Genomic DNA, 23,526 nt, shown 5'->3' on the forward strand with positions numbered 1-23,526 from the left:
AGAATTTTTTCTAATTATAATAATTAAAACGGTCATATCGTTTGCGCGCAACGATTAAAGTTGGCAACACAAAAGATTTGGAGTGACGTTTTGTTCTTAATCTATGTATCATTGATGTAGTATCAAAAATTGTTTTGATTTTGTTAAAATGCAAAATACGATTATAGATAGTTTTCCAGATATATTCTTGATCAGCAAAAACTTATAAGTCGAAATAGCCATGTCTGTCAGTTGAAATCAAGATACAGCTCGCAATTTTCAAGATAGAGATTTATAATTTTATAATGGAATATATCGGTCCATTGTTTTATATAGCCCTCCATAGAACGGTACCTCCCGATTTTCGGTATTTTGACGGTTTTAGCCTCAATATCCCACCGAATGGGTGAAATTTGGTACTTAGAACGTCCAGGTCTTCATATAGTCCCCATAGAAAAAAGCCCTCGATTTTCGGTATTTTGAAGGATTTAGCCTCAATATCTGAAATTTAGTATTTAGTCTTAGTTGGGGGTATAAAACTTTCCACCTGATATTTGTCTGTATAGGTCCACGATTCTCGGTATTTTTAAGGTTGTGGCCTCAATATCCCCCGAAATGCCTGAAATTTGGTATTTAGTCTTCGTGGGGGGTATAAAACTTTCCACTAGAAATTTGTGGGTATAGGACTTTGTATAGCCTCCATAAAATGACACTCAAGGATTTTCTATATTTTGAAAGTTTTAGGTATTCGACGGGTTTTGTCACATTTTCGAACCGAGATTGCTGTAATTTGGTATTGTGTTTAGTCAGAGGATAGAAAAAACAACGGTGTGCTACATTTTCCTTCTGAAGTGAATGTAACTTAGAATATTGGAATTTCAATGGGTAAAAAACCTCCACACAGTATAAAGTGATTGACATCAGCAAAGACATTATTCTCCTTCTAGGAATTATACTTAACGTAGAGAAAGAGCTTCGTAGTAACTAATTGTTTATATTTACTTCAATACGGTGGTGCTGTAGGGTTTAAAATATTCGGCCCTGCCGAACTTAACACCGTTCTTGCTTGTTTTCTTTTAGCACCGGAACCAAGAAAATAATAATCATGTAATCTCAAAACGATGCTGCCTACAGTAACGCGAAACAGAGATATAAAGCTTCTTGTTATCAAGCGTTATAGGGAAATAGTTGAAAAATTCATACGCCATGACTCAAAAACTTGAACTGTGGCGAAAGTTTCCTTTTATATCCTTTATAAACTCTCGAAGGGCTTTCATCCTGAAAAGGATTTGTCTACCTCCCTGAAGTAGAAAGGACACAAAGCACTATAATTATACCCAGAAAAAATGTTTACTTTAAATTGAAAAATATTTAACAAAAATGTGTGCGCATGAAACACACCCAAACTTTATGCCTTGTTCATACTAAGGCTAATTCGCTCTCTATTCGTTGTTCGAATCCACATTACGATATAATTACTTCATTTCCCATACAAATTTTTGAGAACGAACAACGATTTTTGTACATTATTCAATTTAAATTACTCTTCGAAAGACGATATAATAAATATGGTAAAATTCAAATTTCCTTTACAATTCCATCGAGAAAAAATTTAAGAAAATTTTGACAAGCACATTCACGATTTTTGTTACATGGGTTCAGAAAAAAATCGTGGTTTCAAATATGTTCGCGTTCACAAAATTGGATGTTGCGCCCAAAAGTAATGGGGGGTTTTATTCCCTTATAAAGAAAAAATATTTAAAAATGCCCTTTGTGTTGTAATACCAAAATGTATATATAAATCGGTAACAACATTTAATATCTATTCGTAGACTCCTAAATATTAGCTAAATTTATTTTCATTTTCGCGGAAAATCAAAAAATAATGAAGGAATCTTGGAGTAAATTTTATTTATTCTTACTCAAGAGTCCATAAAAATCTCTAAAAAATAAATTAAAAATACGTACAGAATCTAGACAATGTGCAGAAAAATGTGAGACCAAAATTTTATTGAATAGGATTTTAAATTGCATATTGCAGCTACAACAAAAGACAAAAGTTTATTGTTGGAACATTATTTCAAGAATATATTGTTTGGTTTAATACGAAAAATTTGAGAACATTTTTTGGAGTTATTCTACTATTTCGCTAAATTTCCTAACAAAACCTGAATTATTTTTCTAAAACCTCTTCAAGGAAAATAGTTTATCATCGTGAAAGTATATTTGCATAGTGTGATAAGCAATAGAATTAGAAAATAAAGAGTGATATAGATATTACAATCAAACAAAAAACATAAAAGTTAAAAACCGTATAACGCGCGAAATAGTTAAAATCAGTTGAGGCGCATGTGCTTTTCGCATAGAGCGAGTGCATCTCTGTCAATATGTTTGCATTTTTCAATGTTTCATTTAACCGCCAAAGTGTGCCATCAATTGCATCTTACTACACCAAAATGCTTCATATGGGTAAAAATAACGCGATGTTCATATGATTATAAGGCGCATCCGATTTCAGTGACCCCCTGCTAAAAATACGTCAATAAGACAAATTTTATACAGATTCGTCAAGAATCGCGGATGTGCTACCTGATTCTAGTTTTTGTTAAATACGAATACTACTCCCGAGTCTCTGTAAATTATGACACACCTTTTTGACAAATATTATAATCGTGTATAAAGGATTCCATTTATGTAAAAAAATTTAAGGGCAATCGCGGTTAAGTATGCGGATTAGTCAAAATAAAATTTTGCTTATTTTCCTATTTTCAGGGTATCTATGGATGGATTCGATCGCGGTAGGGCTCATTGAATCCGGCGCGGAAAAAAACTAAAATCACGCGGTGTTCAAGGGTACATGAGTCACAGTTGTAAATTTTTAAGCAAAAAAATAGGTTTTTAAAGAAAAATTACGCACCAAAAATTTGACTTTGGACTCCTATTACTAAGGAGCTGTGGGGAGCACACTCATGAGATATACATCAAACGACGTGGAATCACGAGTTCTACAATCCAATAAACAGACTAGGTCATTATCTGGTTGCGCCCCCCAATTATAAGAAAAATTCAAAAAACCCCGATTTCAAAACTTCAAAATGTCAGCATCGATTTTAGGGGGATGCACTGTATATATCGAGAAGTCACACATTAGAATCATGTTGCCGAAGGGGTATTCTTCAATTCTTTCTTTGAGCTCAGGTCTGAATTTTCCCTGGTTTGAGCAGAAATCAAGAAAAAACACAAAAAAGCTTGCTAACTTCAACACATTTTTACCCATTTTTTTGTATTACCACCAACGCAGCTTGCACGAAAATTATTTGTTATGGTCCATATTATGAGATCGTGGCTAAAACACTTCAGTTAATATAAATATATTCATATTTTATAAAATATATTGACAGTTCGCGACTTATTAAATGGTGAACCTCAACTTCAACGATTGTAAAACATTTTTGAATATTACCATATGTCCCATCTCTAACAATTGAGAGAATTTATCGAAATAAATTAATTATGACAGGAAAAATACAAATTTTAAAAATTTATTAAAAACGGAAAATTTTTTAGAAAAACTGCAAAACGTGAACCAAAAGTAAACGGTTTAACGACTAGTATACACTCAAATCATAGCAAATTCTGTCCTCTCTTTCATTGTAGTTGCATTTCGCGTACAAATTTAGAAACAAAAATCAAATGCCTGCGATAAGTCTGTATACCAAAAAGATGTTTTGGCAGGTCTCTCTCTCGTTAATTTTGAAAATAGAAAGCATGAATGAAAGTAATATAATTTGATATTAAATACTCGTAGATATCTGAATGAAGGGCAAATATTTTTTCGGTTTGTATCAGTTAAATTAACTCGTTTTTTGCTGAAACTTTCTTTAAAATCAGTAAATAAAAAGTATGAAAATATGAATCATGTTGCTATGAATTATGTACCATGTCGTATGAACGGGGCTTATTTCAACATTCCATTAGATCCACATCGTAGTCACACCTTTCAAAAATAATGACTGTATATGTTGGGATCAATTTTAACCAGATGATAGAGAAGAGTAGGAAAATGGAATGGTAATTAAGTACATGTATTTAAGAATTGAAAATTTATGTAATATGTATTTTGTTCAGTTCCACAGATGTAAACATTACATTCCATTCCACGTCCGTTCAAGAACTTTGTGAGGAAAAGGAAATAGATATACACCAGGAGAAAACGTCAGTCATACATAAAAAATCCATATTATGTATTTACCTCAGCCCTGAATTAACAAATAAAAAAATTATTTATAATGAATGGTCTGTTCCTTTACTTTTGAAAATGGTAAAACCGGCAAAAGTAGTAAAAGTTGAAAACTACTCCCATATGAATTGTATGGTGTCCGAAGTAAAGGAACGCTTTTCGAGTAAAAAGTGGTAAAAGTTGAAGATTCTTGCACGTAAAGGAACAGAGCTGAAATGTTAAGAAATGATTTTCATGGGACACCCGTGTCCAACATATACATATGCATGTGTATGTGTTCTCAGAACATCCCCAAAAGGACAAGGGGACTTTTCTCATATCACTGAATGCAAGCCGATTCATATTAGCTCAATCAAAAACGTATAGGTGTAAAGATTAGAACAAATGCATTTTCCAAAAACATATGATATTAGTTTCACATTTTGGTTACAGATGGCAAAACAACTTACTGGAATTGATAACAGCAATGCCAATCGTTTTTGATTCCCATTTCTCGCGACAGAAAACATAAACGTCGTGTTTTGCGGCTGAAATTTATTTCTTTACTTTTTTATTGTTTATTTAATAAAAAAATCAAAAGTGAATGCCGTCAAACTTGAGTTTAAATGTTTTTCTTGTCAACATTCCAATGAGTAACAGTTTTCGTTTAACAGAATGTTGTTATGATATCGTAACAACAGAGGTTAACTCCACCTACAGTAAATTTTTCACAATTGACTTTTCCTATCTTAGAATATTTACATTTTTAGCTCAATGATATGGAAACTATTTTCTATCGCCGCTCTTGTATGGAAGTTTTTCATGGCTGAAATACTCTGCAAATGAAAGCTGCCAAAAATGCAGATGTATGAAAATCTGGTTAGGAATTGAGCCGCAGACCTCCTGAGTGCAAGGCGGGAGTGCTTACAACTGCAACACGGTGGCTCCCATGGCTAGTATACGTAAACGAACACAAACATCTAATTACACAGTTATGTAATAAGTTGAGGACTGAACCAGAATATTCCGTGACTGTCATTGTAGCATTTGACCTAAAAAGACTTTCTAATTTGCATAGAGAAAGCTACCCTTCAACCGTGTTTGTATGCGTGGACGACAGAAGTTTGCAGAATACAGAAACAAGAAGTCGGAGACCTGTTGAGTGAAACAGGGACTTTGACGAAAACTTCCGCAAAACAGTTTAAAGTACACCTTCTTGATATTTCACAACCTCCATATAGATCCTAATATGTGCATATTATTGTACAACCATGGCGTGGAGAGATAGGTTAAACGTCTACATAGCTAATTTAGTGTAGTTCTTCCTCTGAGGAATATGAAATCATCCACCGCAAAATGCACAGACATAATAGCCACATGGACAGCTAAAATAAATCTCACTGTGAATGTATTGGTCGATGAAGCCCTGGATCTCGTTACCAACTATATTGGGTGCAAACATTGATAGCAAGGTGCAGAAAAGACCGCCGTCCTCTTTCAAAGCAATAGATTTTAATGACCTCATTCTAAGATCCAAACAACACAGGACAATAGCATACGAAGTGCTTCTATGCGGCGCACTTTATTTCTTTTTGATACAAGTTTGCATGTAGTATTTAGTAAAAGAGTTCATTAAACAAAATACAAGCACAAAAAATCTTGGCCGTTGGCCCCTTTCTTTTGACATCCTTCGTCGCTCTTTCTTCATAATTATTGATTCCATCTGAAAAATAATCAAATATTACACTGTGCAACATTTTTAAGGTGATCTTGTGCAAACAATTCGAACTGAGGATTTTTTGAAAGTACAGACCCAAACGACAAGAAACCCTAGTTGGGTTTTGTTGTGTCAGATCCAGCTAGGATTTTATGGCCCATCTAAACATGGTTAAATATTGAGTTTTTAAAGAAATTCGGGGCTATATCTCTGAAACCAATGCGAATTTTTTTCTGACCTCTGAAGCAAATTTGTAGATAAGGACAAGAATAAAATAACTGGAGAAATACTGAACTCGAAAAACTACATTTATTGGCTCAAATTTCAAAATATATGCAAAAATTCCAAAATTTTTATACATTTCGCACCGTATCTCCAAAACCGTTAATTTTTTCTGAATATTTACTTTTGGAATAATATTTCCTGGAATGTAATACACAACTCTCTAGAAAATGTCATTGTTGTAAAATGCCTCTATGCTATTGTTTACAGTACATTTTTCAACGACGATTTAATAAAAATGTCAATAATGTAGTGAAATCCGAAATTCGAGAATAAATTGTTGGTGTGAACTGTGTTTGAAATACGTGTTGTAAAAGATATGATGCAAAATACCGCTTAAACAACATAAAGTAAGCATTTTAGAGTTTTAGAATGTTCTAAAGAATTGTTGAGAATTTTATTTGGAAAATTTTTGCAATAGGTTACTTGGTTCAACTCCCAATAGTTTAGCCGATACTGACCAGAATTTTAGCAATTATGTAAAATTTTCTATATTTTATAGATTTTGATACCCTAGATGATATGTTTCTTATGTGGTTTTTTCAAAGGGGAAGTTCTACTAGTTTAGGGCTACAATATTGCTAAAGACAGCAAGGACAAATTCCTATTCGTTTCTGAGATAAAGGCCTGATAAATGCAAAAAAGTGTAGATTTAGCCCGGTTTAGATGAGGCCATAAAATCCGAACTGGATCTGACAGTACAAAACCCTACTAGGGTTTTGGTAGTCTAAATATGTACTTTCAAAAAATGCATACTATAAGTTGTTTGCATTTTCAGTGTTGCATAGTGTTAGTGATTGTAAATATTATATTAAGAGAAATACATACCGCCACAGATCTTCATCAGTTCCCTTGTTTCTTGTTTTTCAACAAGAAACTTTTTATACCCAAGTGTCAATTGCTAGCTCAAATAGATACGTGCGCAAAGAAACACTCTGATCGAAAATTTCTTTGACACTACCTAAACTCTAGCAACTTCACTTGCAAACAAAACCAAATCTTTCCCACTGCTATGCGTTCGTCGATTCTCGACGAAAAAACACATAACTAATTTGTTGGTATTGCATACTACAGCAATAAACAACATTTTGACGGTGCCCGGTCTCACAATTAGGAGGGTTGGAGTTTTTTTTGTTTGGGATGACGAATTCTATTTTGTTTTTCAAAATAGTCAGGCTTAATCCCATAGTCGTTGTTTTAATATTTTACCACTACATATGGTACCATAGGGGTTTTTTACAACTTCAGGGATATTTGCTCAAGAAGTATGAACTTGCCCCTGAAACAACTTTTACCATCGCAATTGAGGCAGCAATGCAAGTTGCTTCAACAAAAATCAAAGTGATTCGAAAGCAGGTCTTAAAGTGAACATATATCCGAAATTTTGAGTGGGAGGTACCGGATGGAGTGGACCAATATAGTCCATATTTGAACCTGATCTATATCTGGTAGATATATTAGGATGTGTAAAGTATGGACCAATTCGGCCACTCTCTTCAAGAGTTATCGTACGCACAATTTTCCGAACATTTTTGAACTTTTGTGGGGGAGGTACCTGAAGGAGTGGACCGATATGGCTTATCTTCGAACTTAAACTATGTTTGGACAAAATATTACTAAGGCCAAACTTTGGACCGAATCGGCAGACCTGTTCGAGAGTTATTTTGCCCTCCAACCTCCTCACACGGTGTCATAGGGGTTTTTTGCAACTTTCAGGCTATTTTCTCAGGAAGTATGGACTTGCCCCTGATGAAACTTATACCGTCGTATGGAGGGCAGTGAATACAAGTTGCTAAAGCAAAAATCAAAGCGATTCGAGAGATGTTCCTAAACTGAACTTTTCCAAAATTTTGTGTGGGAGGTACCCGACGGAGTGGACCGATTGAGTCCAAATTAAAACCTGATCTAAGTCTGGTACACGCTCCACGATGGGCAAAGTATGGACCAAATCGGTCACACCCTTCAAAAGTTATCGTGCGTACAAATTTTCCGAACATTTTCGAACATTTGTGGGGGAGGTACCGGAAGGAGTGGACCGATATAGCTCATCTTCGAACTTAAACTAAGTTTGGACAAAATATTACGAAATCGAATCGGTTCATCCGTTCGAGAGTTATCGTGCGCTCCAGCCAGACAGACAGACAGACGGACGGACATTGCTCAATCGACTCCAAATTGTCTGAAACACATTTCGTCCAAAAATTGGGGTCTAAAACCATTATTTCGATGAGGCACATTTTTCCCGTGTGAAAGTGTATATACCCTTCATAGTCTAAAGGCTGAGGGTATAAAAACGACAACGCTCCTAAGAAATACATACCGCTAAAAACTCTTTGTTAAGAAGAAATGTAGTTGAAACGTTAAAATTTAAAATCTAACGTTTTTTCTTGCAACTCTTTTTAATTAAAAGCCTTGATCAAATAGATACGATACGGGTCCTCAAACTACACTTTTCCCAAATTCTGTGTTGAGGGTACTCGAAGGACGGACCGATATAGTCCAATCGGTAGATCCCTTCGAGAGTTATCGTGCGCACCAGCCAGCTAGAAATTAAGAGAGACAGATGAACGGACAGGGCTAAATAGACTCCAAATTGTCTGATAGGAGTTTCGTTCAAACATACTTGGGGTCTAAAACCAATATTTCGATGAGACACATCTTTGGTGGTATTTTGTTTGTATCCCCTTTGCCCTAAATCCTGAGGTATAAAATAAGTGGCGAGGCGATCCCATGCGGCAATATTTGTATAAAAATCCAATTTGACAACTGAACTGAAAATTTCTCTGTCATGATAGACACAATTTGTAGCATGGGAGGAAATTGTGGTTCTCTACACAAAACCCATTATATATTAGGCAGTAGGCCCGTTACCTAGCAGACACATTATTGCAATTTGCATCAGGGGAAAGGTCAGTAGTTATTATTCCATATGTAGGTTACTTTGCGGGTATATGGCCTCCAAGAATTTAAATATGGACCAAAAATAAAATTTGTATATTTTTCATACAAAAGTAATGGTCTATGTCATCCGCTAAATAATATCAGATTATCATGCAAAATTATAGGCATTTTCTTCTGCCTAAACTCTTACCTCGTGCAAAATGTCGTGACTATTGAGCTATAATTGCGACCTCTAGAGTGTTAATTACTACACTACAAACAAAAAAACTGGATATATTAGGCTGTAGCTCTGTTATCTGATCACGTACATCAACGTAATCCACATCAGTGCAAATGTCAAGAGATCGTCTTCCAAATATAACTCACGAGGGAAGAATGTGTCTTTCAGGAACAGAGATATAAGCTGTATATTAAAATTTTTCACAATATTCACACAAAAGTTCTGGTCCATTTAACCCTCTAAATATTATCTGATCGGCATCTCAAATTGCAAGCTATTTCTTAGTCATATACTCTTACCATATTTAAAATTCATATATTTAAAATCAAGAGGTGCCGTTATATGGGGGCTTTACCAAAACATGGACCTTAGTTGAACATTTTTGGTGTCGATGTTTTGTCATTACTGTTATCCTCATGTTAAATTACAGGTAGTTCGGTCAAAAAATGTTGCTAAAATACTGATAATCGGGAGGTACCGTTACATGGGGGCTATACTAAAACATGGAACTATTTTTGGTGGAGTAGCATTGTGATCACTGGGAACCTCAATCGTTCAAAATACAAATAGTTCTTCAGAATACCGAAAATCGGGAGATATCGTTATATGAGTGCTATACCAAAGCATGGACCTATATTAAACATTTTTGGTTGATATATTTTGTGACCACTGCAAACTTCAAATGTTAAATTACAGGTAGTTCGGTCAAAAATGAAGCTAAAATCCTCAAAATACCGATAATCGGGAAGTACCGTTTTATGGGGGCTATACCAAAACGTGTGCCGATGTTTTTGGTCCATTTCACTAGCTAAATATTTCACTATCATCTCCAACAAAAATAGGGATCTACTCTGGTCTGAACCCAACCTCCATGCAAAATTTTGTGACGATCGGTCCATAATTGCGGCCTGGAGTTTGATTACAATTTATTATGGACAGACGGACGGACGGACGGACATCTCAAAATCGCTTTATCTCGTCGAGATATGGAGATTGGTATACCACATTGGGGGTCTCCGACGAATATTTCGCGGTGTTACATGAATTTTTATTAAAACAAACTTATAAAACCCTTTCCACATAGTGGTGTAGGGTATAATAATGCCCGTAGGGTATTAAAATATGGTTATCAGTACAAACATGAATATAAATTCCATGCGGAGTTTGATCCCTAAAATCTTCGAACTTGACCTGTCTATGCATAAAAGACACACAGGTGCAAAACTATAGCGTTCTAGCTCGATTATTGCGAACGGTAGAGAGATTACAACAGACGGACATACCAGGGTTTCGGAGTCGTATTCTACGAGTCGGAGTCTGAGTCGAAAAAAATAACTCGACTCCGACTCCGGGCAATTTTTTTCCACGTTATAGAAATATGACATTAAATTTGAAACAAGAACATTTTTTTTAAAACATTATTTATTTGAAAAGAAATGTATAATGAAACATTTATGCAAACGGTATATTATACGCAGTTAAAGGACAATTCACAGGATATTTACTCTCCTCTGGAGTGTAGTCTATTCATCACTATTTTGTTGATCCAATTGATTCTTTACATTTTTGAAAATAAAAGTAAAGTTCTATGACAATCGATTAAGATTGGACCTTTAACCTCTGATTTCTGACGAATCTTACTAGTCTTCTCACAAAGGTATATTGGTATTCTCATCTTGTTTTTTATGAGAAGTCATCCTTGTCTTCTGTTAAAGACATTGTTTTCTCTATGGGAAACCTTACTAAATGCCCTGTGACACAAAGTGGAAGTCAAACATTCCTTTTCGGAATGAAAGCCCCAACTAAGAACCCCAATTGATCCCATAGCTGAAATTTCTAAGTTATGACATAATGAATTTTTTGATTGATTCCCATCAATCATTGAGAAAATAGCTTTATATCTCTGTTTGGAGATATTGTTTCATCATTTTTAGATGACATGTTTCCAGTTTATTAGAATGAGAAACCTTTCTGCCGAATGTACTGTCCTTCTAGCTCAGTTCCTTCCATGTCATTTTTGTTCCTGAACTCAAAAAGTAAAACAAAATGAAATTTTTTTACAAAAATGTTCCACCGAAAATTTTATACGTTTTCATTGTCCTTTATTAGTTTTACCCGTTACTTTCTCAAAAAACCCGTATGTTTATGTATTTCGGTAAATTTCGCATAATCTATTAACTATAAATATGTGAAATTCGAATTACGCTTCTGAATTAGGGCATCATAAATTCGTTGTTGGTCAACTACAGATTCATCCCGCCATAACTCAGAAGTCTGAAAAACGACGAATCTTTCTTCCAGAATTCATTATATACTCAATGATGGCTTTAGATGTAGACATTCAAATAACCGGATCTGTCCGCCAGGAACCGATATAGTTCATGTGTATCCGAGTTTTCTACACAATCAATAGCATATACGAAATTCAATGAAATACATAATCATAGAGTTTTCATGAGAAAAGATCGGGTAAAAGTGAAAAAGGACAACGAAAACATGACAATATCGATTTCTTGTCCTAGTGGACCGACACTACAAAAAATGTTCCTAGCAACATTCTTGTGCGTGCAAATGTGTGCTAATTTTCAGTTCCAGAAAACATCCATCTGCCTACGTGCTGGGTGGGTGTACACAATATATCTCAAATATTTCAATAAAATTATCCACTCCACACCAAATTTCAAAATGTGAGAGCTGAATTTTAGTTTAAGGGATCACCTACTTATAAATTTCAGAAAAAGTAGAAAGTGTAAATAGCATAGAATACGATCGGAAAAATATTGCCTTGGTATGAACGTTGCTTTACAACTGGGGGTCTCCCTTTAAGGCTAAGCATACTAAAATGTTGGCTTACATCCAGTATGAAACTTGGTAATGGATTGCTTATAATTGTTATTGCAAGTAGTCCTTATGATTTGTATTGCCCCTTTATTTTCACATATTTTTAAAGCTTAAAGATTTTCTCAAGCGGAAGAATTCCGTCCAGAATATACACGTGCAAAAGAAGGAAAACCGACAAAAACGTTCTAACTTTGCTATTTTTCAATGTAAGATTCGGCAGAAACAATATTGATATGTTCGAATGTATTCGAACCTATAGCCTATATAGGCCAAAATATAGGAAAAATTAACAAAGTTTGCACATTTTATTGATTTTTAGTGGTATTGGAATTCACTCTCCTGATCAAGAATATATATACTTTATATAATTATTTCAATGCGTTACAAACGGAAAAATAAACCGCTAAGATGGAGGGTATAACAATACAAACGTTAGTGGGGTTCTATTTAAATGAAATAAGCAGTACAATTATAAGAAGTAACGCTTAAATCTAACGGGACATTTCTGGAATCTGTAATAACCCATTACCAAGTAATTTAAGAATTACCATTAATTTTAATATATTGGATTATTTGTTACAAATGTGTATGGCAAGGAACATATGTGACTCATTACTTTGTAATGAGTTATGCAGGCTCAGAGTATACTTCTCAGACGGTTATGAATTCGTAACTTAACGTCGGATTTAATTTAGGAAAATTTACTATTATTAAGCAAGCACCTTCAAAATCGTTTCAAATCACTGAGATACACAAATTGTATGCAGAATCGCTTAAGTTAAAAGTGTTACATTTCTTTAATTTTCCTGTTTTGAATGTGACATTAATTTATTTAAACTTAAAAAGATCCCAAATAACGAATATAAATATTTATTTTAAATTTTGAAAAAATTTTACACAATCCAACAGGGTTTCAAAAAATATGCATACTTTTTGATGTGACTTTTTGTACCTTTTGTAATTTGATATGTTTGATTTCTGACTTCTAAAGACTGCTGTTGTACTTATTAAAGATAAATATTTGTTTGCTCTCTTCAATAACTACATTTTAGTTATAGCGTTATTATTTTTGCGATATACTGTATTGATATACATATGTATATGTATTATTAATTATTTGTATGTATATATACGCATATATGTACATATATATACATACAAATAATTATATACTTTATATATATATATCTAAATACAAATGTACATACAAACCAATTAAATGCAACATGAATTCAATTAAACAAATTTAAATTTATAACCGTAAATGAAGCAAGTTCCAGTTTTTCCTACCGCTGCATTTATCAGCCACGTGCTTGTTTATAGTCGAATAAAGGCGGGCAAAATTAACTTTACCCACACTCAACTTTTTTCTAATGGACCACTATGAAACGAAATGAAATTGAAACAAAACTGAGAGGGAGAGGCAATACTCATATATTGTAGAGCTTTTAAGTAACATACAAAAGAGAACGAGAGAGCAGGGTTAAGTGATTGGAATGTTGTGCCGTTTTAAGGAATTGAAAGCAGGTTATTGGTCGTGTAATTTACGAAGTTAAAACGATGCCTCATACATTTCCATTCAGACAAAGTGTTCGTTGTATCATTTTGTTTTCATTTGACCATTAGCTAGTGACTGGAAAGCTTGTGTGCGAGCCGACATTAAACGATTGTTGGTGCGGTTAGTAAAGAATGCAATACTCAGTAGAGTCGTTCATCCATTAGAGCTTATAATCCTTTTGAATGATTTCGTATTAGTAGCGAATTGTATCTTGTTGACACCGGTACCGGATACGGAAGGACCATATGTCCTGCAATGCAATCACGTTCGAAATTCAACAATAGCTTCTCAGTGTCACATCCATCGGTAATTTCTTCCCGTCCGACAAATCGACGCTCACCACAAAGTCCAAGTTTGAAAAGCAATTGCAAAGTGCAGCAGCAACTTGTGAGACGACACAATCGTTCTCGCTGCATCATTCACTCAATCGTTATACTCAGAAGCATTTGCAGAAATAATGCCACGGTATTTCAATAAAAATAACAACATTGGTTTGAGTGCAGTAAAAATTAGACACTGCCAACGGGATCATTGTCTGGTGTGTTAATTTCAAAACATTTCCAAAGCAATTTAGCTGCGTGGCAATTAAGAAGAGTGAGAGTGTAGTAAACAACCGGTAATTCATTATCAAAAATTGTATTCGTTTTTGGCATTGACACATCACAATTGAAAACTTCGAAATCGGTGCGTGGAATTAAGTGTTAGTGTGTGTGTTCGCCATGATTCATAGATAACTTTATTTTACATTTCCGGTTATGATTATTCCCAACCGTACTTACTGCCAACAAAACAGATGCAACTGATATCCGAATATGTCCTCGTAGATGACGTGTGGGCCATTTGTTGTGCTTCCACCTTTGTAATCAAATCTCGTCGGTTTTACAATATCTGACAATGTTGTAAGCCGCATTATTATCCCCGTACGACAGAGCCACTGCAACATTTTGTCGCGCCACCAACAGAAAGCACATCTCCAGCCACTTTGTGTTTACTGGCTGCCATAGAACCCATGTCCATTCCATTGGGAAACCATAAACGTTGTTTTCACAGCCACACAAACGGTTGGACAGCGCATATTGCATTGCAAATAAGGTAATTTAACAGATTGTAATATACTCGCATGAAAATATGACCCAAATGGAAGTATGACCACAACAAATGACAGTGGTCAGATCCTTAAAATAATTTCTAGATATCAATTTAAAGGTTTTGATTCCAATGTCACAAATTTAGAGATATATATGGATTTAGTGCATGTGCAAAAATAAATTTCGTTTTTCGATTCATCATTACGTGTGATGGGAAATATGCTAAAAATATAGAATTCTTTTAATGAGTCGCTGAAATAAAATTTGTTTCAAGTCTCGTCCTTCACCAACTTCACTTTTTGATTTTACAAACTTAAACTAATGATAAGAAACCTAATTACAAAAACCTGCATATCTCAGCTCGCATAATATAACTCTATGCTACACAAAAAAATATGCAGGGACTCGTTCCGATATTGTTCAAGTATTGTTGGAGTCCATGAAAGAAAAAAATACGTTTGGTTTCTTCGGGTCACTTCACTTTTTGATTTTACAATGGTAAATGTAGTGAAAACGGGGCTTCTCAGATTTTCAAATTCAAACGGATTTCTCTTATGACGATACTAATACAAAACAAAAACGTTATTTTACTTTCCAACCGGTTTTGTTATGTAAAAATAAAAAAAATTTATGGATTGTTTTTTACTACACTTATCGTTAAAATATTTAAAAATGATGTGACCCAAAGATACCGAATATATTTTCGTCTTTCATGGACTCCAATAAAACTGAATTTATACATCAGAGTCCCTGCAATTTTGTTCAACCTTTGTGTCGTAGTGTAGAACAGTATTTTCTTTTAGCTATTCCCGTGCTATTTTTTCTATTTGTTCAGTGTTTCCAATTCAATTGTTCGAATTACATAGGTAGACCCACGACTTATCCGACTGTTCTTTGTTTTCATAAGAAAGTAGATAAAAAAATATGAATTTATGTTTAGCGTTTTTGCAATTAATGGCTTTTTTCAGGAGCGCTTACGTTGTTCGCTCATGTAATTTCGTATACGAATCACGAAACCATGCGTAACATATACATTCTTTTTTATTCCTGGAGTTCGAAATATTTTTCATTTCAAATTTTCATAGAACTAGCACTCACCGGGATGTTTGAGCCAAAACAAATACATACACCCCACGTCAGTAGAATAGAACACCTAAATTTTTGTAAATTTTAGGTTATTTATTCCAAAACGAATGAATCTTCGTTTTTAGTCTTGTATAAATTTAAAGTCTATGATGTTTCTAGCTTTTCGCAAAATAATTTTCTGGTCATTCTTCCGATAGTACGATGAAAAATAGGCATTTATTTTTGGTCATCGGGATAGAACAGTCACTTTATTTTCGTGAATTGTCGTGATATTAACTCCGAATTTTCTTTCGGATGATAAAGCAGGACTTTATAATAATTTTTCACAACAGAAAACATCTAAATATTTCCGCGAACACCGAAATATCAGCGTAAAAGTGCTTAAATTGACGGATAATTGAAACATTTCAGAATATCCGTAGGAGTCGCGCAGTTATGTCATATTTCTTCAGAATAAGATATAATATGACACAGACAACCACGACAGATGCAATCGAGTGCTTCGGATGCTGATAAGTCATAACCCTTTTCGACTGCGTTATCAAATTTGTTTTACTGTAGTGGGAATGAATGAACTCTATTTGTTAGCATTCCAAATGCTTTTCTAGGAGAAATATTTGAGTGGTTTCGCCACGTTAAAGACAATTCCAAGGTTTTCGAGTTATTTTACCACTACCACGCTATTGTGTGGTTTTTCTAAGTGATGTCATTTTGTACTAATCATTGGGTGATTGTATTTCATTTTGCTTATTATTCATCATGGATGGGTATAACTATATGTGTGTTCGTTTACTCAAAATTTGTACAAATTGTTACTGGATGTTGTTCGTTTACTCTACAGTACAATGCAAAAGACCTTAGTCGATTACAAGAAGTTACTGAACTTGTACAAATTTGTACAAATTGTTGAGTAAACGAACACACCTAATAATTCGTTACTTTTTGCCTAGGAATGAACATTTCCCAATTATGCATTAATGTCATGTTCACACGAGTGTTTCAATTACATTGTTCGCCTGTCGAACGACGTACACGAATTAACCCGTTTCCACGACACCATTCGTAATTAACAGAAACATAAATAAAATTTCCTTCATTTTTGTTTCCTTGTTTTCACGAAAATTTGAACCGAAAGCACGTAAAATGTACATTAAATTAATAGGATAAGCAATAGACTTTCCTTCAGATGTATCTTCTATATTTATCTACACACATTTCATTCTTTTTTTCCATAAATTCTGAATAATTTTGTATTTTCAATATATTTTTATATGTTTCTATTTTCAAAATTAAAGAGAGAGAGACATGTCAAAACAATGTTTGTGTATACAGACTTTCAGTTATTTGTTTCCTTTTTGTTTCTGATTTTTTACGCGATTTTGAACTAATGGACAAGAAATGTGTGTGGAGTTAAGAAGGAAACACAACCATATGTCTTCTGCATCTGTATAAAATGTTGAGTTCATTAATTCTCATTCATCTTTTTCCTTTTTCTAAAAATTTTTGTGTTTTCAACAAATTTTTCAATTTTGAATTTAGACGTGTCATAATTATTTTTTTTCGATAAATTCTCTAATTTGTTAGGGATGGGACATACTTATTCGTCGTTCAGAGAGTATTTCTAATCGAACAACGTAGAAAAATCGTCGTTCGTTCATAGAATTTTGTGTGGGGAAATAAGTAATTTATTCGTAGTTATGCATGGTAGAATAAGAAAAGGTAGCAGCAATACACAGCTGACTGAACTGGGTTGTAACGTTAGTGCCAAATTTCATATGACATTTTATAGATTTATTTCTATTTCGATGTACATTAGGGACATTTATTTTTTGAGAAAAAAAAAATATATCATTCGGAAAAAACCATTTCACAGAAAGACTTCTTCATATCAATGATATGTAACCTCCTCCAAATTCGAACGATAAGCCGCGCAGTAAATCCCCGCTTGTATAGGCGATACAAAGTTTGTTAATATGTGAGGTGTTTTATTAAAATTTAAAAAAATAAAGCCCTAATAAACATGTGCTTCTTTGATTTCAAAAACAAAACATTGAAACAGCTTCTCCTTTTTCTATGAATTTTCAGCGACCCCAAACTTTTCTGCAAGAATTCTACTTTCTGCGAGAATTTATGCATTTAGTGGAATGATGTGGAAACATACAAATTGAAAATGTAACGAATTTTCATTCATGTTTTCCAAAATATTCAACCAAATGTGAAAAATTATTAGTTTTTTAAATTCCAATAATTTATAGACATTTCCTTGTTTTGTTTACAAATACAACTGGCAGTAACGTTACAAACAAAAACAAATTCCTTTGTGGTTTTTGTTCGAGTTGTATTTGTTGTAGTATTAACTTTACCTTGTATTTGTTCTACCATGGTAGTTATGGGTCGAACAACGAATAAAGAACGAACGACGTACCGGGCTATAAGTGGTTGTATGCGTACAATATACGGTATGTTCCAGTACTACAAGAATCTACTAATTATTACTATTTTTTCGATAACATAATCTTCTAGCTTCTTGCAGGTTATGGAACGGAGCAATAGATTGATATTATAAAATTATGTACTTTTAGTGCATTTAACTAAAACCATGTCATCAATATTAAAGCGGCATTTAGATCATTTTCCAAAGAAGCTTTTTGACCACAAAAAACAAAAATTGACAATTTATGTCTGTATATACTGAATAAAGAACTAAACATTATAAAATACATCCAAATCTAATATGTGGATATTCAAAACGTATAATTCTAATTATAGTTATATTCCAGAACCTGGAATCGTAAATGGTACTCTAGTACTTTTTCCCATTTTGTGCTAAAAAACGTACCATTATTCCAAAAACTAGAAAAAAGTGCCCTTTATTTAAACAAAAATTGCTATGATTAACTCTAGCTCCTTTCTTTTTCTGCTAGACAATTTTGGCTGAGTAGAAACTATCACCATATTTGGACACGTTGATTTTGACATTTCTGATTAAGTTTTTGAAATTTTTAAAATTTTCCATTACCTACATTTGTATAGGAAAGCAACTTATATTGTAATAGGAATGCTGGGTTATTTGACATTATCTCACCTTGTGAAAACTGATTTAAGTCTTATTACTCCAGATTTATTGCTGTGGCGGAGTATCTGGAGATTCTCAATAACATAATAATCTGCAAAAAAAACGACGCTAAACGACAAAAAAAACTAATTTAGAACGCTTTTTGATGATTTTCCAAATTTAATTGACGATTTTCGTAAAAAAAACACTTGTATTTTAAGCATATTTTTTGCATATATTTTTTATATTGTTTTGATATGACCCCAAATATCGAAAAATTTACCCTTAAAGCGCCTGGATCCAAAATTTGAGTCCAATTGGATAAGAAATAAAAAACATGCTAAAATCCGATGCCTAACAACAACTCACGAAAATGAAGTGACCGTTCTATCCTGATGACCAAAAATAAATGCCTATTTTGCATAGTACTATCGGAAAAATGATCAGAAAATCATTTCGCGAAAAGCTAGAAACATATTTTTTCTGTGTTTGATTCGGAACATCATAGACTTTAAATCCCTACAAGACTAAAAACGAAGATTGACTTGATAAAGAAAAAGACTTCAATAAATACTTCATAATTACAAATTTGTAAACATGTTTGTATAAATAGAAGTTATCAAAATCAGCCTTTGTCTTCTAGCCATTAGCATTCAAATACGCCTGATGAGCCTGGCTTTAACCACCAGGCGAAACGATCGTAGCGTAATGCTTGAGTGTGTGGTATTTCGCTAGAATTCATTTTTCAATACAAAACTCCTTAGGCCTTCGTCCTAAAAAGACAATAATAAATAAGAAGATTCATTCGTTTTTACAAAAATTTAGGTGTTCTATTCTACGGACGTGGAGTGTATATGCTCTCCTATCACTTAGTCTAAATCAATCTAATAGTTAGGTAATTTTTATTTTTTTCTTTATAATCCCAAAAAATTTCCTTCGAATGTATGTTTTATATTCACCCGTTTAATTCATTTTTCAAAATTGTTCTGATTTTTTTTTTTCAATGCAAAAATCATTAAAGTGGGTAAGCCGATTCAGTAGCACCCATCAAAAATACGTCAATATATATTTTTTCAAATAGATTCGACAAGAACCGCTGATTTGCCTCCATTTCTATTTTAAATACCCATATAACTCTCGTATGTATCTCTGTAATTTATGATACCTTTTCGCGAATATTATAATCGAGTATAAAGGATTCCATTTATATACAAATTATTAAAATAATCATCGCGGCTTAGAACGCGAATTTATCAAAATATATTTTTGCTGATTTTCTTATTTTCAAAGTGGATGGATTTTTTGTATAAAATCTAGTTGCGCTTCCGGATTATGAAAAAATAATAACAAGTAAAAAAGCGTTAAGTTCGGCCGGGCCGAACTTTTCATACCCTCCACCATAAAATATTCTGAACTAAAATGGAATAATTAGTTTTCATTCCTGTCCCCAACTGTAAGTGGGTACGTTAAAATGTCATGTACATAAAATGCTTCATTTGGGAGGCCCTTTTTATGGTGTCTATATCTAACTATGTATGTTGACAATTTTTGGTGGGCTAGAAAATGTGAGGTACCGTTATATAGGGGTTATAATAAAACATGGAAATATGTTGACAGTTTTTGATGGGAGCCTTTAATGTCAAATAACTCCTAATTCGGTTAAAAATTGCAGCTAGAATCCTCAAAACATGTACCTACCCAACAAACCAAATGTCGGATGTCCGACATATCGGAACAATTTCGGAAGCAAAATCGTTCAGATTTCGTATCGATTTCTATACGATTTTTCGTAGGGAATTCGTTCAGATTTCGTTCCGATTTCGGAGAAAATGTCTGAAGTAAATTTCCCTTCGAATTGGCTAATGTTTTTCTTCCGATTTCGTTACGAATTCGGATCGATATGTCGGAAACAAATTTCCCTTCGCACATCAACCACCTTTTGTATATATCTAACAAGCAACATTTTACTTTGTTGTCGAAAAATAAAATGATTGGTTATAAAATTCGCATATACAATATTTTAAATATAAATGCAACATATACTGATTCAAGCTAGTGCTGATAGACTCAACATATTCGTACACAAAGTTTACATTGTTCTACTATAACTACAAAATGATAACAACAGTGAAAATCATTAGATATCTTTGAAATTATAATCTCCCAAAAAAAAAACATAACAAAGAAAATTTATCAATAAAAAAGAGGCATCAGAGAAAAATTTTTTTCGTTCGAAAATCCTACGAACTTATTCCAAAATCGTTCAGAAATCTTTACGAAAGTTCGGAAGGAACCTCAGATTTTCATACGACATTATTCCGAAATCGTTCAGAAATCTGTACGAAAATTCGGAGGAAAAAAATCGAATTCCGAATTTCCCAAGGATTTTCTTCCGATTTCGTTACGAATTCTGACCGAAATCGATCCGATTTCGCTCCGACATTTCCGACTCCATACAACTTTCGTTAAGATATCGTTACGATTTCAGATCAGATATCGGACGTAACGTCCGAAATTTGTTCCGATTTCGTTACGATATCGGTACGATTGGTTTGCTGGGTAATTTTTTCCAATATAAGTTGTTTGGTCACTAAAAACCCTAAATATCAAATTATAGCTAATTCGGACTAGAAATGTGACTTAAAACGTCAAAATACCTGAAATCGGGCGGTAACGTTATATGGGGGCTATTCCAAAACATGGACCTATGTCCACCAGTTTTGTTATATAAGTTTATTGACTTAAGAACCCTAAATGTAAATTTATTACTAAATCGGTCTGAAAATGTAGCTAAAAACGTCAAAATACAGTAAATCGGGGGAACCGTTATATTGGAACTATATCAAAACGTGGACCTATGTCCACAACTTTTGTTATATAAGTTTGTTATATAACGGAAAAACAAACTTAATAAAAAAACCCGAAATTCAAAATTCAAAATATCAGCATTAATTTAAGGTAGATGCGGTGTATACAGCGAAATATCATCATGTTGCTCATGGAACATTCTTTGATTATTCCTTTGGGCAGAGGTCTATTAAAGACAGAAATCGGTGGAGAACATAAAACCAGACTTTTTGGCTTCAAGCCATGTTTACCTATTTTTCTACATTGAAACCAACACAGCTTCGACGTAGATTATTTGTAATGGTCCATATTTTAAGACCCCTTCTAAAACTATTCATTTTGAAGAAATTCAGTCATATTATATAGACAGTTGGCGAATTCTGAAACGGTGAAACTCGGGTTCACCGATTGTAAAACTTTTTTGAATATTACCATATAGACTTTGATACGACCAAAATTGTGCCACATCGAAGTGGTTTTAGACTCCAAGTATGTTTGGACGAAATCCGTTTCAGACACTTTGTAGTATATTTAGCCATGTCCGCCTGTTAGTTCAAATTTTGGGTATCGTAATATGTTGTCCATAAGTCATATTGATCTATACCTTATATAGTGATATGTTCACTGCCCTGGCCATGACATTGTTCTAGGAGATTTTAATGCTAAAATTGGGAGGGAAAATACCTTAGATCTAAGGGTCGGCAAGTTCAGCCATCACGAGATAACATCCGACGATTGATTTTGTAGCGGCAAAAGACATGGTAGTGAACGGCACAGGGTTCCAACACCTCGACATACACACGGTCACGGGGATATCCCCAAATGGGAAAAGAAGAGACCAGATTGATCATGTTGTGATAGACTCGTCCAATGTGTCCGATCAATTCGACGATGCGAACTTCGATTTCGACCATTTCCTAGTAGCAGCAAAGGTACGGACTCGTCTTAATGTTGCGGCAAAAGTGCGATCTAACAGAGGACGGAAGCTGGATGTCGAGAAGCTGCAAACACAACAGATATCACAATCCATCTCCGCTCAACTGACCCACATGCTGGAAGACTCACTTCAAACTGCCGCAAAATCAATACTTAGGTACCAAAAACCATCACCTAAAAATCTAAGGTACGATCAGGAGGAGTGCCGTAAGGCTACAGAAGAAAAGAACCCTGTATTCAGTAGCAACACGAAGCGCGAAAAAAATGTCGGAAGAAGAGGAGAAGTGTTTTTTCCGGAGAAAAAAAGGAAGAGCAAGAAAAAGGTGCGCGTGAGAAAATCGAGATGTTCAGGAGTCAGAATGAAGTCCGAAAATTTTTCCTGTGTGGAAAACACCAACAAAGATGATAAAGGGAATTTGGTAATTGATATAGCGTACAGAGGATCTGCAAGGATCATTTCATGATGCTCTTATTATCGAATATGGGCGGCGATGAAGCTACCCCAGAACCAATCGCAAACGACGACGTTAAATATCTACCACCTAGCCAAAGCGAGGTCATGACGGCAATAAAAACAATAAAACAGCATGAGCTGATGGGCTGGCCACCGAACCTAATCAGATCAAAGACGTTCCAAGCCATGTCTGAGCTTGGCATCCCTGCAAAACTAATCCTATTATGCATGGGCTCCGCGAAAAATGGCCCCAGGAAATATGGCCCTAAACGGCATTGTGAAAAATGGCCCCAAATTTGGGGTGAAACTGTATAATGAATTTTGACCCAATATAACAATTTTA

General features: G+C 34.1%; 1 protein-coding gene across 2 annotated transcripts in view; it reads left to right on the forward strand.

Moving 5' to 3' along the window:
- The window catches only part of LOC141399675 (uncharacterized), a 126,034-nt gene that overhangs the window by 18,776 nt on the left and 83,732 nt on the right, over positions 1–23,526 (forward strand). Inside the window, exon 1 of one of the 2 annotated variants that reach the window (XM_073978841.1) lies at positions 13,763–14,809. The exons of the other annotated variant lie outside the window; for it this stretch is intronic. The gene's annotated coding sequence lies outside the window, so the exon portion shown is untranslated. Of the gene's footprint in view, positions 1–13,762; positions 14,810–23,526 lie in introns of those variants that run through there. 2 annotated transcript variants of the gene reach the window in all.

Source organism: Musca autumnalis, unplaced genomic scaffold (assembly GCF_047663935.1).
Source record: "Musca autumnalis isolate F117 unplaced genomic scaffold, ASM4766393v1 scaffold_3, whole genome shotgun sequence".
NCBI lineage: Eukaryota > Metazoa > Arthropoda > Insecta > Diptera > Muscidae > Musca > Musca autumnalis.